Source organism: Poecilia formosa, unplaced genomic scaffold, assembly GCF_000485575.1.
Source record: "Poecilia formosa unplaced genomic scaffold, Poecilia_formosa-5.1.2 Scaffold604, whole genome shotgun sequence".
Taxonomy (NCBI): Eukaryota; Metazoa; Chordata; class Actinopteri; order Cyprinodontiformes; family Poeciliidae; genus Poecilia; species Poecilia formosa.
In genome coordinates, this window is record NW_006800543.1 from 60,050 (window position 1) to 72,813 (window position 12,764).

General features: G+C 36.9%; 1 protein-coding gene across 1 annotated transcript in view; it reads left to right on the top strand.

Annotated features, from left to right (window-relative positions):
• The first annotated feature begins 7,048 nt into the window (after nt 1–7,048).
• Nucleotides 7,049–12,764, top strand: part of LOC103130072 (slit homolog 2 protein-like) — a 139,026-nt gene continuing 133,310 nt past the window's right edge. The window contains exon 1 of the mRNA XM_007541370.2: nt 7,049–7,054. The gene's annotated coding sequence lies outside the window, so the exon portion shown is untranslated. The remainder of the gene's footprint in view (nt 7,055–12,764) is intronic.

The following is a 12,764-nucleotide window of genomic DNA, read 5'->3' on the forward strand; positions in this document are numbered from 1 at the left end:
ATTAGTAAATCAGGTGTTTAAATTAGGAAATTAGTTAGGTCAAGATGAATACTTAATAACTGCAAAATTTTCTACCATAATCCAAGAGCACACATTTCCATTTTGAAAACAGGACTTCATGTCTTTCTTCTCAAAACTTGTAATGCTTGTACTCAAAACTTCTCCTCCCGCTCACACTCTGCTCGGACTCTCTGCTCACTTACAAAATATGGAACTGCCTTTTTGGCAGAGTCGCCTAGCAACCTCTCAGCCAATAGAATGAAAGCTGTGATGGGTGTGTTTGTTTCCTTCTAGCGGGTGTGCCTGTGTGGTTACTATCGATTGGACCATTAAAATAAACTTTTATAAAATGTAAACATGTTTTTTTTTTTTTACTAATTTGTTGAAACTCACTATTCAGAATTAATTGTCATTTAATTATATGTTGTGACAGAATGATACGGATAATCTGAAAAAATTCAGCTGCTTTGCCTTCTCCCAGTGCCAACTAGAAACAAACAATCAGAGCCAGGAGGCGGGTCTTAGAGCTGTCAATCATGCTTCCCTATGTCACAGGAATGCAACAGATAAACTGTGTTCCTTGAAAAACTATAACTAACATCAACTATATTATGAATTATAAAACAAAGTAAAACATACTGAAATAGTTATTTTTGTGTTTTTGAATCCCACAAGCCGTTTATGTCAGCGGTTGGCAAATTATGGGACTCAGTTTGCAAGATTGGCGAGAGTAAGAGTTTGGAGAAAATACCAGAATCACTTGGTTATTCAACAACAATTGAATCAATTTTTTGAAAATAGTATTTTCTGTTGAGTGTTCATTACCCAATCCATGGATACAATCATGATACTTTTGGGGGATTGATTGACCTTTCATGACCTCTGTAAACATTTATTAATATCTTTAAAATGATAATGAAACAAAAGCTGCAGAGATCTGCTCATGCAACATTTAATTTTCTTCTCTCTTGTCATTCTTTTCTGCTTATACATTTAATTGGACAGAATATTTTATAACATTGGCTTTTGTAAAGACAACAATAAATGTTTATTCTCACTTCTCTGCAGCATGAACAGAAACAGACATTTTATATGCAGGACTATAGATCAGGTTTCCTCTAGTTGGGTTAATATTTACTCTGTGATCATAAACAGGAAGAAGAATATGTTTTCAGGCTGTGTTTACTTTAAATAAAACAAAAAAATAATGAGTTTTGGTTTGTTTTGGCTGTAAACATGATGCGGAATTAGTTCACTGTAGTGTGAAGAAACATTAAATTACATATCTGCTAAATTTATCGTTTTGTGTCTGCAGTCTTAACCTGATGAAGTTTTTAAAACAAAATACATGGTGATAAAAATAAATGGAAGCTGAAGTTTTAAAAGCAAATATTCTACAAATTATTAAAATGCAGCAAAACATGCTTTGGCACCACATTTGCAGAATTTTATTAAAGCAATTGTTTAATAATATATACTTTATTAGACATGTGGGGGGGGGGAGTAAATCCAAAATCATTCAATCCCGATGGGAACCTGAAGGAAAAATGTTGAAAACGGAACAGGAGGCCCCGAGAATACAGCAACAATAAATACACGGAATAATGTAGAAACAATGGAATGAATAATAAATTCCCACAATTTGCATTTAGATTGTTTTAACACAGAAACAAAAGTCAGACGTAAATATGAGCTCAACACTGCTGTAAATAAATCTAGAGAGTTAATTAACTGCTGGTTTTAAAATGAACAAGTGGAAAATTTCTGTCTCTTATCTGGATGACAGAGTTGCTCTTTATTTAGTACAGGTCCTAGTTTTAAAATCCAACTTCTGTCACTGCAGAGGGCTTGAATCAAGTCCATGAACTTGTTTCTGCCGCCAGAGGGCGCCCCTGGCGGTGGCGGTGCAGAGGAGAGCCGTAGAAGAAGAGGACAGCCTTCGCCATGTGTCTCATCTGATTTCCGTATCACAGGTCAGTAACAGCAGCTGTTAGCGCTTTGGACACTGAAGACTTTTAAATTTAAACATGATATTTAGTCAGTAGCCGAACAATTTCTTTAATGAATGTTTTATGAGGAGACTTTAACAGAAAACGCGGTTTATTGCTGTATGCTAACATGTCAGTGCTACCCCAGGAACAGTCTTAGCTAAATTCACAATTTAACCTCATCTAGAACACATTTAATAATAATAATAATAATAATAATAATAATAATATAATTTTTATTTTAGTGGTTTATGTTTGTTGATATTTTTACACCTAAACAACAGAGAAACTGTATTTCAATGAGAGTAGGAGATTAGGTGAGTGAATAAGATTTGATCTAAACATAAAATACTGGTTTACAAGTGAAAGGGAAAATGTCCTCATGTAAGTCATCTCAAAAATTAGAATATTAAATTATAAATAAAGTGAAAATATGGATTGAAAGTTGAGTGGAAGGAAAAAGTATGATCGGAATAGGTCCATCGGCAACAGGGATAACCACAGCCTTCAGTCCAAGCAGAATCCTTTAAAAAATTTGGGGGATTTCACCAGATGTGGACAGAGGGTGGAGTCAGAACCTCTAGATCCAAACAGATCCGACACATGGGCTACCGGAGGCTTACCTAGGCTGAACCAGGACCAGACTGCTACTCAGTGGTCCAAATTCAAAATTATGAGTTTAAAGTCAGAATTAAGCAGAAAAAAAGTAGAAAAAATGCCAGAATTCTTAGTCAGATCTCTAAGAAAAAAGTCAAAATTATGAGAAAGAAAACTGAAGAGTCAGAGGGAAAAATCAGAATTTTGAAATTTAAGTCAAAATCCTTGGAAAAATTTCCACCATCAACTTCTTTACTTGTTAAAAGGTTAAAAAGTAATTTTGTCGCGCTGAAGGAGCATTTGCTTCCTACTTCATTATATGTATGCAGCAGAAACCTGATATGTAACTTCCACCTGTGACTGTACGCATGCAAGGTCGATAAATTTTTGCTGACGTTGTTAATTTTCTCTGACGGATGGGAGTCGAGTCCTCAGCCGCGTGGTACCGGTCCGGTCCAGTCGATGATTTAGCTAACTGGTTGATGAAATAACAAACGGTGAGATGAAACTATTCCTCATTTTTACTGGGGAAGCCCAGCGCTTCCCTGCAGGACGTTGGATGGGTCTCTGGGCTCTGGTCTGACCGCGCCGCCGCAGCAGAGCAACCAAACACCTTCACCACATGTGGCAGGAACATTCTCAGCTGGCAGTTTTACCCATAAAAAAGCAAATAAATCTCCCAGAAAATGCCCAAACTGTCGCTGGGGGTCAATCAGGTACAGCCTGCAGGTCATAAATACATAAAAACATGGTTCTTGTTGTTTTTCAAAATATTTTATTAAAGCCAATCAAACGAATTGTAATATATAATTCTTACTGTACATATATACTTATTGGGTTTCCACCAGAAAACTTGTGTTTTTGTGGAGGCTGATGATGCACTGGGGGAAGTTCTGTAAAAATATAATTCTGACACAAAAATACAATACAATGCACCAGTTTCAGACCCTTTTTGTTGTTTTTTCAACAAAAGGAGAAAAAAAGTTAAATTAAAAATAAAGCTACAGAACGAACACAGCTCGCCTTGTTCACCAAAGTCAACACAGAAACCCAGAATTAAGAGGAGAAAAAAAGTTAGAATAATACATTTTTATGGAACTCTTAAAGTCAAAATTCTGAGAAAAAAGGTCAACATTAAAATTAAAAACTGGATGTTTTGGTCTCAATTATTGTTATTGTTATTTTGAAGGAAAGTTTTGTTTACAGAGACTTCATAATTAATTTTATTTGTTGTTTCTGTTGTTTTTGTTTATTTATTTTGGATATTTAAAATGTCCTCCAGTTCCAGAGTTAAATGTTCATTAGAATTTAAAGTTTACTGACCTTTGAGAATATTTTCTTATTGTGCCATTTTCATTATGTTACTTGAAAATGGTCTCAAAACAACAATATTATTGTTTAATACAATAACTTTATTATAAAGCCTAGTATCAAAACCAAAAATGATGAAATTTAGGACAGAAAGTGAACCAAGTTGGCAATAAAACGTTTTATATAAGAATGTGCGACTGGATGGGGCAAACTCACCTTCCTTTGCTTTCCTTGCACATCTGAAAGTAATTGTAAGAGCGTGTGTGTGTGTGTGTGTGTGTGTGTGTGTGTGTGTGTGTGAGTGTGTTTTCCAGGGGTAACCCCCCAACCACCAGCAGGATGGTGGAGAGAAAGCGTCTTGTTTGGGGGAGGAAGGTTAGCGTTTTGGGACAGAACGCCAATTAAATCCCTCTTTTGATGGAAATCCCAGCGGAGTCAACTCAATGCGGGATTAATCACGAAAACGTACATACCTCACTCCCTCCTGCTTCTTCCTCTCTTTCTTTCTTTTTCTCTTTACAAGTGTGTGTCATTTCCTCATTAATATCCTGGGAAAGAAAACCAGAGGAAACTTTCTGCTTTCTGTCTTTTTCTCTCAAATACTTTGACTTCTCAGCTCCTTGTTGGAGAACTAACTGAATCCTGACCCAGAACGGCTGCTAACAAAGTCTGTTAGTGTTATCAGCATCAACCTGTCACAATAATCAATAATTAAATTAATCACATGACAAATCAAATAATTTCCATTTGCATCATTTATTGTTTCTCTTTTTCTACCTAAAACTGGATGATGAAAGTTTTCAGTTTGGTTCTTTGGTCTCGACTGGGTTCAGTTGAAGTAAACTCTGGTTTGGTTTGAATGTGAATGCCAAGCAGACCAACGACCGCTCCAAAATTAGAACCAGCGCTAACATATTAGCCTAGCTCTAGCAGCAGAAATGCCTCCTGGTCTCTAGCCAAAGACTAAAGAGAAATCCTCCAATCACTAAAATCTGATTCCTCCATTTTGTTAACATTTGGTGAAGAAGGAAGTTGCTCTCAGTGTCTTCAGAGGTTTTTGTGGCGTTTCCTTCAGTGGTTCTTGGTGCAGCGCCCCCACAGGCCAGGAGGGGAACAGGTTGCTCAGAGGGTTCGGTTGGTTTGGCTGAAAATAGGACAAATGTCGAAGTTTTGTTCCCAATCGAAATGGGTCTACTGGACTATCGGTAGGAAAAGCATCTTCACTCAGCCGAGTGCAGCTTCAGTGCAACCTTGTCTGTAATGTGGGTGGATTTTGGCTCTCTGTTGGAGTTTTGCTCCAACAGAGAGCCAAACGCCGCTTTCTGGTCGGTGACAAAGTATTGATACATTAGCCTAAACAGATGAGTTATTAACAGGAGTGGAAATTAGCACCCGCCACTGGCCAAATGCGGGTAAAAGTATGAAGTGGCATGTAAATTGGAGCAATGCATCCGCCACTATGGCGGGTTGATTATTTAACAGAAAAAAACAAAAAAGCTGCATTCAGTTTGAACTTCTGTCCAGGGGAGGACTGACCGTCTGGACTACAGACTGATGAACATAATGTCCATATCTGGCAGCACGCTGTCATAATTTAACAAAAAAAGTATATTAAATATAATTTTTATCGACCACGGCTCATTGGTTGATTTTATTGACGGACATTGGGCTTATCCAATCACATCCCTCGGTTCTCCTTGGCCCGCCCCTCCTCTCTAAGGTTATAAATAACGCCATTTCAGCTAACGGTTAGCTGCTAACCGGAGTCAGAGAAAAGAGAGATGATACGAGACGGGCGGGTCAGAAAAACTACGACAAAAGCTAAAAAGTACAGAAGCCCATTCATAAAAATATGTCAAACTATCCGATACGTTAATTGCCACACAAACTTTGACCGCTGGAGCAGAGAAGGAGGGAGAACTAGCGATTCAGGGGCTTTATTATCATCGGAGGAGGATGATTATGAGAGAGACCAGGGACAGATTGAGGAAGAGTTCAGATTAACTGCTGCTGCCCGGTAAAAAGGAGTGAAAATGTTCATAAAGAAAAATCTTCATGCAGACCGGAGGGCAGGTGTGCGTGCGTGTGTGTGTGTGTGTGTGTGTGTGTGAGAGAGAGAGAGAGTCAGGGGAAATTCAACACTAAGCTCCAGGTAGTCAGAAAAGCTCTGTAATAATACAGGAATGATGATGGCCCGTGGAATTAATATTGAACACATTCTGAGATATTATAGTAATAATAATAATTGTGAATTTCAATAGAAAATGTAATAAGTAAGCAAAAACAAATAAAACAGTTAAAACAGCTATTCATACCATTTAAAAATATTTTCTAAATGACTAGACACATCTTAAATAAATACTATCAGGGGGATGTTAAGCCAAAATGTGGAAATGTTCAAGATATGATTATAAGAATGTTTGGGTTGTGTAGTTAAAGTTTGCTGTAGTAATTACTTCAAATGAACTTATTGCACTTCAGCGCTGTTAAGGTGTCCATGCTTTATGTAAAATTACTATGTATAAGTACATGTGTAAACTTATTGTCAGTAAATCAGTTTTCATAGAGTTAAGAATAAATCTTATATTTTATGTAATTTGCTTTCACTGTTGGGTTTGTCATCAAAAGAAAAAAACAGTGGCTGGTGAAATGTTTGAGTGGCCGGTAGAAAGTTTTCTCTACTAGCCACTGTGGTATATAGTCATATTTTCTCTGCATCTAATTATTTATATTCATTTGTGAAATATTTGTACTCTTTCATATTTATTTGGAACTACATTTTTGTATTTTTTTTAATCTTTGCAGCTCTGCTCCAGTAAATTCTGTTTGGTTTTGTTTAATTCGCCTGAGCAGAAATTAACCTTTTCAGCCATTTTCTCCTCAGTCCTCATCTTCACCTCCATTTCGTCATTTGACCTTGTTATTTGCTCTTTAGTGATTCTGTCCTGAATGCTACTTCTGAATAATATAATGTTCATTCATGCTTTCATTTTCCTGTCTTTTGCTCATCCGTTCATCCACATCTCCTCGTTGTTGTAGTCTAAATACCTGAATGAATGCAGGTGCTTTCCATTACTGCTGGATTGAAACTTTGATCAGATTGAAACTGCAGGAAGAGCGATGGATCAGAGATAAGCTCGCAGCGTGGAGCGCAGCGTGTTGCATGCGTGGGAGCCTCCTGGTGCGCTGGTGCTGCACGGTACCACCAGGACCGCGGCTTTGATGTTGGGACTGCAGCGTCTCCGAATCCAGTCAGACTCACATTCACTCCATTAAGCATCAATCAGAAACTGGAATCATTTGGGCAGAGACGTTTAAGATGTTGAAATGGAAACCAGATTGTGTGTTTGGACCCATTTATGATGTCAGAACAGCATTTCATAGTTTTGATTAGCATGACCTGCTGCTTTCTGAGCCAGCTAGTGGTCCAGACGTATTACTACTAGTGCTGGGACTCGATTAAAATTAAATTAAAGTTTATTTCAGGGCCCGTAATTAATCACATTTTAATTGAAGACAGTATATATATTCACATTTTCTCAAGTGTCATTGTTTAAAATAATCAATGCACATCTGACATTTTTACTGTGTGTGCATACTTGTTTATGTTACATGTTGAGGACATAAAGAATGATGGACCTTATGGGGACTTAATATGCCAGATCCTGTTTTCATGGTCAGGTTTAGAGACATGTTGTGCATTAAGCATTGGTTAAGATTATTGTCAGCCCTGTGTTGGTAATAGTTAAAGGTAAGCATAAATACAGTTAATAAAGTAATTCAAGACCTTAAACTTATATTTGTGGTAGGACTCGATTATTTTGGGTTTTTTAGTTACCTATAAGTCGTAATGTATGTAATACAATATTGAAGTGCATCAGTCAAGAACGTATGTGCTATGATTTGGTAACTGGTTCTGACGTTAAAAAGTGGGACTGGAATGATTTGGGTTTCACGGATCGGTTCCATCTCAGCAGACCGGGTCTCTGGTAATTTAGGTCCCAAAGAAACAATCTTCCTGTCTCAGCAGCTCTGCTCTATAATGTGAAACATAAAAACTTCATTTTGTTCAGCTTCCATCTACAGGGATTAAAATAGAAGAAAGTACACTCCCCAGAAATGCTGGAGATTTGGGTGTACTTAGTTTTATCAGTTTTTCATATTTGATGTCATCGCTCCACTGCTCTAATAAACATATTGAAGAATCTGTGATGTAAAGTTTTGACATTAGAAGTAAGATTTAAATATTTGTTGAATCTAATGAATGCAGAACTTATTTATGTGCTAAAACCCAGAAGGTGTGTTTACTTTTTAGACTCAAGTAGTGATTTCTACAATGCAAAAGAAGACATAATTGCAGAATTTAACCAATATAGAAAAATGTGGAATCTCTCAGAATTTGCTTATTGCGTAGAACTCAATATGTAGCTGTAGCGGCTAATTGACCATGGCGAGTTCAGTAATGTGTATCAGTGAGTCTGAAGCATTTTGGCCACTACAGGCCTCTATACGTATTGTCACCTGAGTGGGTGGGTCTTGACTCTCGGCTTTAAGCTAACAGATGAAAGTGGTTAGCTATGGCGAAACTGCTCACTGAAACACCAACATCCTTCAACAAATCAAATACTCAAAGCTTGGTGCAGCTGATACCAATAATCATCAGAATAATCAATAGAACAGTCAATAGAATACTCCATTACTAAAATAAACATGAGTAAAACATAAACATGCTTTCATCCCAGAACCATTTTATGTTTTCTGACCTAATTATCAGTTGGACTTTACAGTAAAATCTAAAGTCCAACTTACATTGGACAGAAAATCTAAAAAAAGCTTAATGTCAGTTTTTTTAAATTAACTAATTTGATCTCTTGGTGCTAAATTAAGACTAAATTATATTTCCTATCAATCTCCGAACCCAAAAACGCCCAGAAAATATTTAAATTCACAAACTGTTCCTTTTCTTTGGCACCGCTTTTACATCCTGCAGTGATTTACTCCTGTTTTGATTGGCCGTCAGGGCAGAGCGAGGCGGGTTTAAAGTGGCGGAGAGGAATTTACCCCCCAGCCCTCCTGCCAAGCGCACACACACATTTCTGAGCTTATTTCTGCATCACTGTCATATCAGTGAAAACACACACCCGCACCTTGCAGAAACAGAGCCGGTCTCTGTTGCTGCTTTAGCGTCGCCTCCATAGCTTGAAGTAAAACACAGCAGGAAGGAATGCCTTGTTATGGTGGATCAGCACAGAAGATAGGCTGAATGGAGGAAGAGAAAGTGTTGAAGTAGAAAAAGCTGAAAACAATCAGGCTTTCTATGTAGGTAATTCATACAAACTATTGTGGCGACTTGTTTTGGACAGATTAGACTCAACATTAAAACATTGCAGAGGAAATACATCTTTTCTGAGCCACTTACCTGTCTCTGGGTTATAAATGGACCTTATTAGACATCTGGGCTCCAATCAGTCCGGCCTCCTTACCTACATCCTTTTGCTGTTTCTCCTTTCATCCCTCTTTCCTACACTCCGTCATTTGTATCATGACCTCTGACCTTTTCTTGTTGGGGAGGAAAAGGAAGAGGTTAACCTCACTGCATGTTTTTTCATTGTCCCACAGATTTTCCTACAGTTTAACCCACAAATGTAGAATTAATTAGTTTTCACTTTGAATTAACTCAACATGAAGTAGGCTGATTTATGCGTAATAACTGAATTATTTTGGGTATTTTGAAGTTAATGATAAAAAAAACATATTACTTTATGATAATTGGGTGTGTTGATGGCTTATTGGCTGCAGTTTCTATGACCCTCCATGTTTGGCATCATTACATCTTTTGGCCTGAATTAAAGTGTCCACTGTTAGAAAAAGCTCACACACATTCAGCCATGCTGCTGTTTCAACATGAACATTATTTAAGTATTTTATGTTTCCTGTCGTTTTGTTCTCTTGTGTTTATTCAGCAGACAAACGATGCCGTTTTGAACCTGACAAAAAAAATTTCATTTGATCTTTTCTGGGAAGAAATTTGTTTTAGTATTGGGCCAAACAAACAACATGTTTCAAACACTGAAATTTGAATAAAATGATTTAAAAAATGTTTTGAGAGTAATTTGTGATGTGTATCCAATAGTTGAACCTACATTTATGTAGTCTGCTATTTATTGATTTTTTTTGGTTTAATCAAACCAATCCTTTTTTTAAATGTCAGATTTTAGTTTTACCTTTTTTGATGGATTTTACTTTTCAGACTAAATGTTTTCACATTTTATTTTTTAAATTCTTTTACAATTTCATTTTCTTTTCAGATTTTTATTATTTGAATTTATTGAGATCTATTTTCACTTTTTTAGATTTTATTTTTTTTATTCTTTTACAAATTGTAATTTTTTTCTTTTTTCACATTTTATTTTTTCACATTGTTTTAGGAGATTTTTATTATTTCAATTTTTACAGATTTTTTCTCACTGTTTCTTTTAGATTTTATTTGTTCAAATTCTTTTAGAGATTAATTATATTAATTGTATTTAACTCTGGAACTGGAAGACATTTTAAATATCCAAAATAAATAAACCACAAGTAAGTTGAATTACGAAGTCTCTGTGAACAAAATTGTCCTCAAAAAAAGAACCAAAAACAAAAAGGTAACAATTAACCAAAAAAACTCCGAAGAAAATTAACAACAAGCAAAAAATAACAAGAAAAGCCCTAATGAACGTAAGTTCAAAAATTTAATAAAAAATAAGCAACAATAAACCTGAATAAAACGAATTGGGGGTTCAACCCCAAATTGAAAAAGTTTCCTAAAAATAACCGGTTTGTTTTTTTATTGAATTATGTATTGTTAAAGCGTTGGTGTTGGATTGCAGTTGGACGTGTAATTGTGTTGTTTCAGACTTTATCCCGATGTTAAACTGTTTCATGCTGCCATGACCAGGACTTCCTGGAATCTCAGTTTCCTGCTGGATTAAAACCTTTAATCCAGCAGGAATTAATGCTACATTATTAGCATAATTCCACCCAGTTGAGGTGAATGATGGTTCGGAGTGGTTTGCTGCAGATAAGTGGATTTGGTGGTGAATAGCTCAGGGCTTTGCTGCTGCTCTCTCGGGGTCAGCTGTGCAGATGGTCTGCTGCTCAATCAGCCGTTTAATCACAGAGGTTAGAGGTTAATGAGTTATTGTTACTGAACCCTAAATCACAGGAACACATGGCGGCTCACTCATTACGTGTGATGTGTTCAGTACACAACCAAACAGAAAATACTCCACAGAGCCCTGCCGGGCCTTTCTAAGGGCTTCCAGCGTTAGGGAAGAGGAGAAGAAAAAGAAGACAGGAGGTTTGTAATGAAGCGAGAGTTTTTCCTTCCAATAAACTGGAAATAGTGATACAGTTTCATTAGCTTAGCCTTAAGCTACCTGGGCAAAATAATCCTGAAACAGCACCATCAACTGGTTGGGGTGTGTGTGTGTTACTGTTTGCTTTGTGTGTTCCTGGTGTGTCTACGTGTGTGTGTGTGTGTGTGTGTGTGTGTGTGTGATATTTTAGTAAATTACGCCATCAATCAAGCACATGAGAAGCAGCAGGAGAAAAATATCCTTGTTGGGGAAACATATGGCATTATTTAACCGCCTCTAAGAATCCTCTGTGTGTGTGTGTGCGTGTGTGTGTGTGTGCGTGCGCCTTAATATTAGCATATGTTTTCATTCAGCAAAATGAACCATTTTCCAACCAGATTCAGATTAAATTGAAGCTCTGTTTAGACTAGAATGCCTTTAAAATCTGTTGGGTTTTACACTGATCCACAAAAGTTTTCACACCCCTTAAACTTTCTGACGTTGGGTCACGTTACGCAACAAACTTCACTTTAATCATGTATAATTTAGGTCAAACTGACTCAGACTGTGCAACGGTGAAATGTGGGAAAATTATTCATACAAAGTTCATACAATTAAATACAATTAAAATGTGAAAAGTGTGGTGTGCTTCTGTCAATTTTGTACCTGCAGGTTTTCTGAAACCTCTCCAATTCAGTCAGGATGCATGGAGAACATCTAAAAACTTTAGTTTTCAAGTCTTACCTCTAATTTTATGTCACATGCCAAAACAGAATGAATTGTCAGAAAGAGAGTTTTCCAGATTTGTCTCTTTAGAAGAAATAATTAGTTTTCATCATTTCCAAGCAATAGAAACAAGATTTAGGTAACTTTTATCGAAACGTATAAAGCTGCTGGACAACTGCCATTCCTCTCAAGGCAATACAAGAATGCTTTGAGCTGCAACCAACATTTTCTATTGCAAGATCTGATAATAATGTTGCCCAGATTAAAAATAAAAAGTCTCCATCTGCATGAACCACCTGTGCTAGGAGGAATAAATTTAGATTATATTGAATGCAGTCCAGGAGCCAAAAATGGCCGCCATCTGCCTCCAAGGTGACCAGAAAGCTGCTTTAATGGAGACTGAAACCCAAACAGATAACAAGACTCCACAAAGTGAGCTGATGAAGTGGTGATGAGTGAAAAGCTGAGCAGATCCCACAGCCTGTTGGTGGTAATTAGCTTCATGTGAGAGGAATGAGTAATCAGTGAGTCAGCCAGGCAGCCGCACCTACAGGGAAACACCAGAAACCGTCAGGAATGAGCGAAACTCTGACAGTCATCAGAAATCCACATTTACTCAGAATCAGCAGAGAAAAGCAGAAAATCAGATCTTTATGTTCCTCTGAAGCTACTGTACAAAACAGACATTTAGTTAGTGATCAATCAGTTATTCTGAAGATTAATCGGTAACACTTTATTTGAAGGGGGTTGAATAAGACTGTCATGACCCTGTCATAAACATGACATAACACCTGTCATGAACATG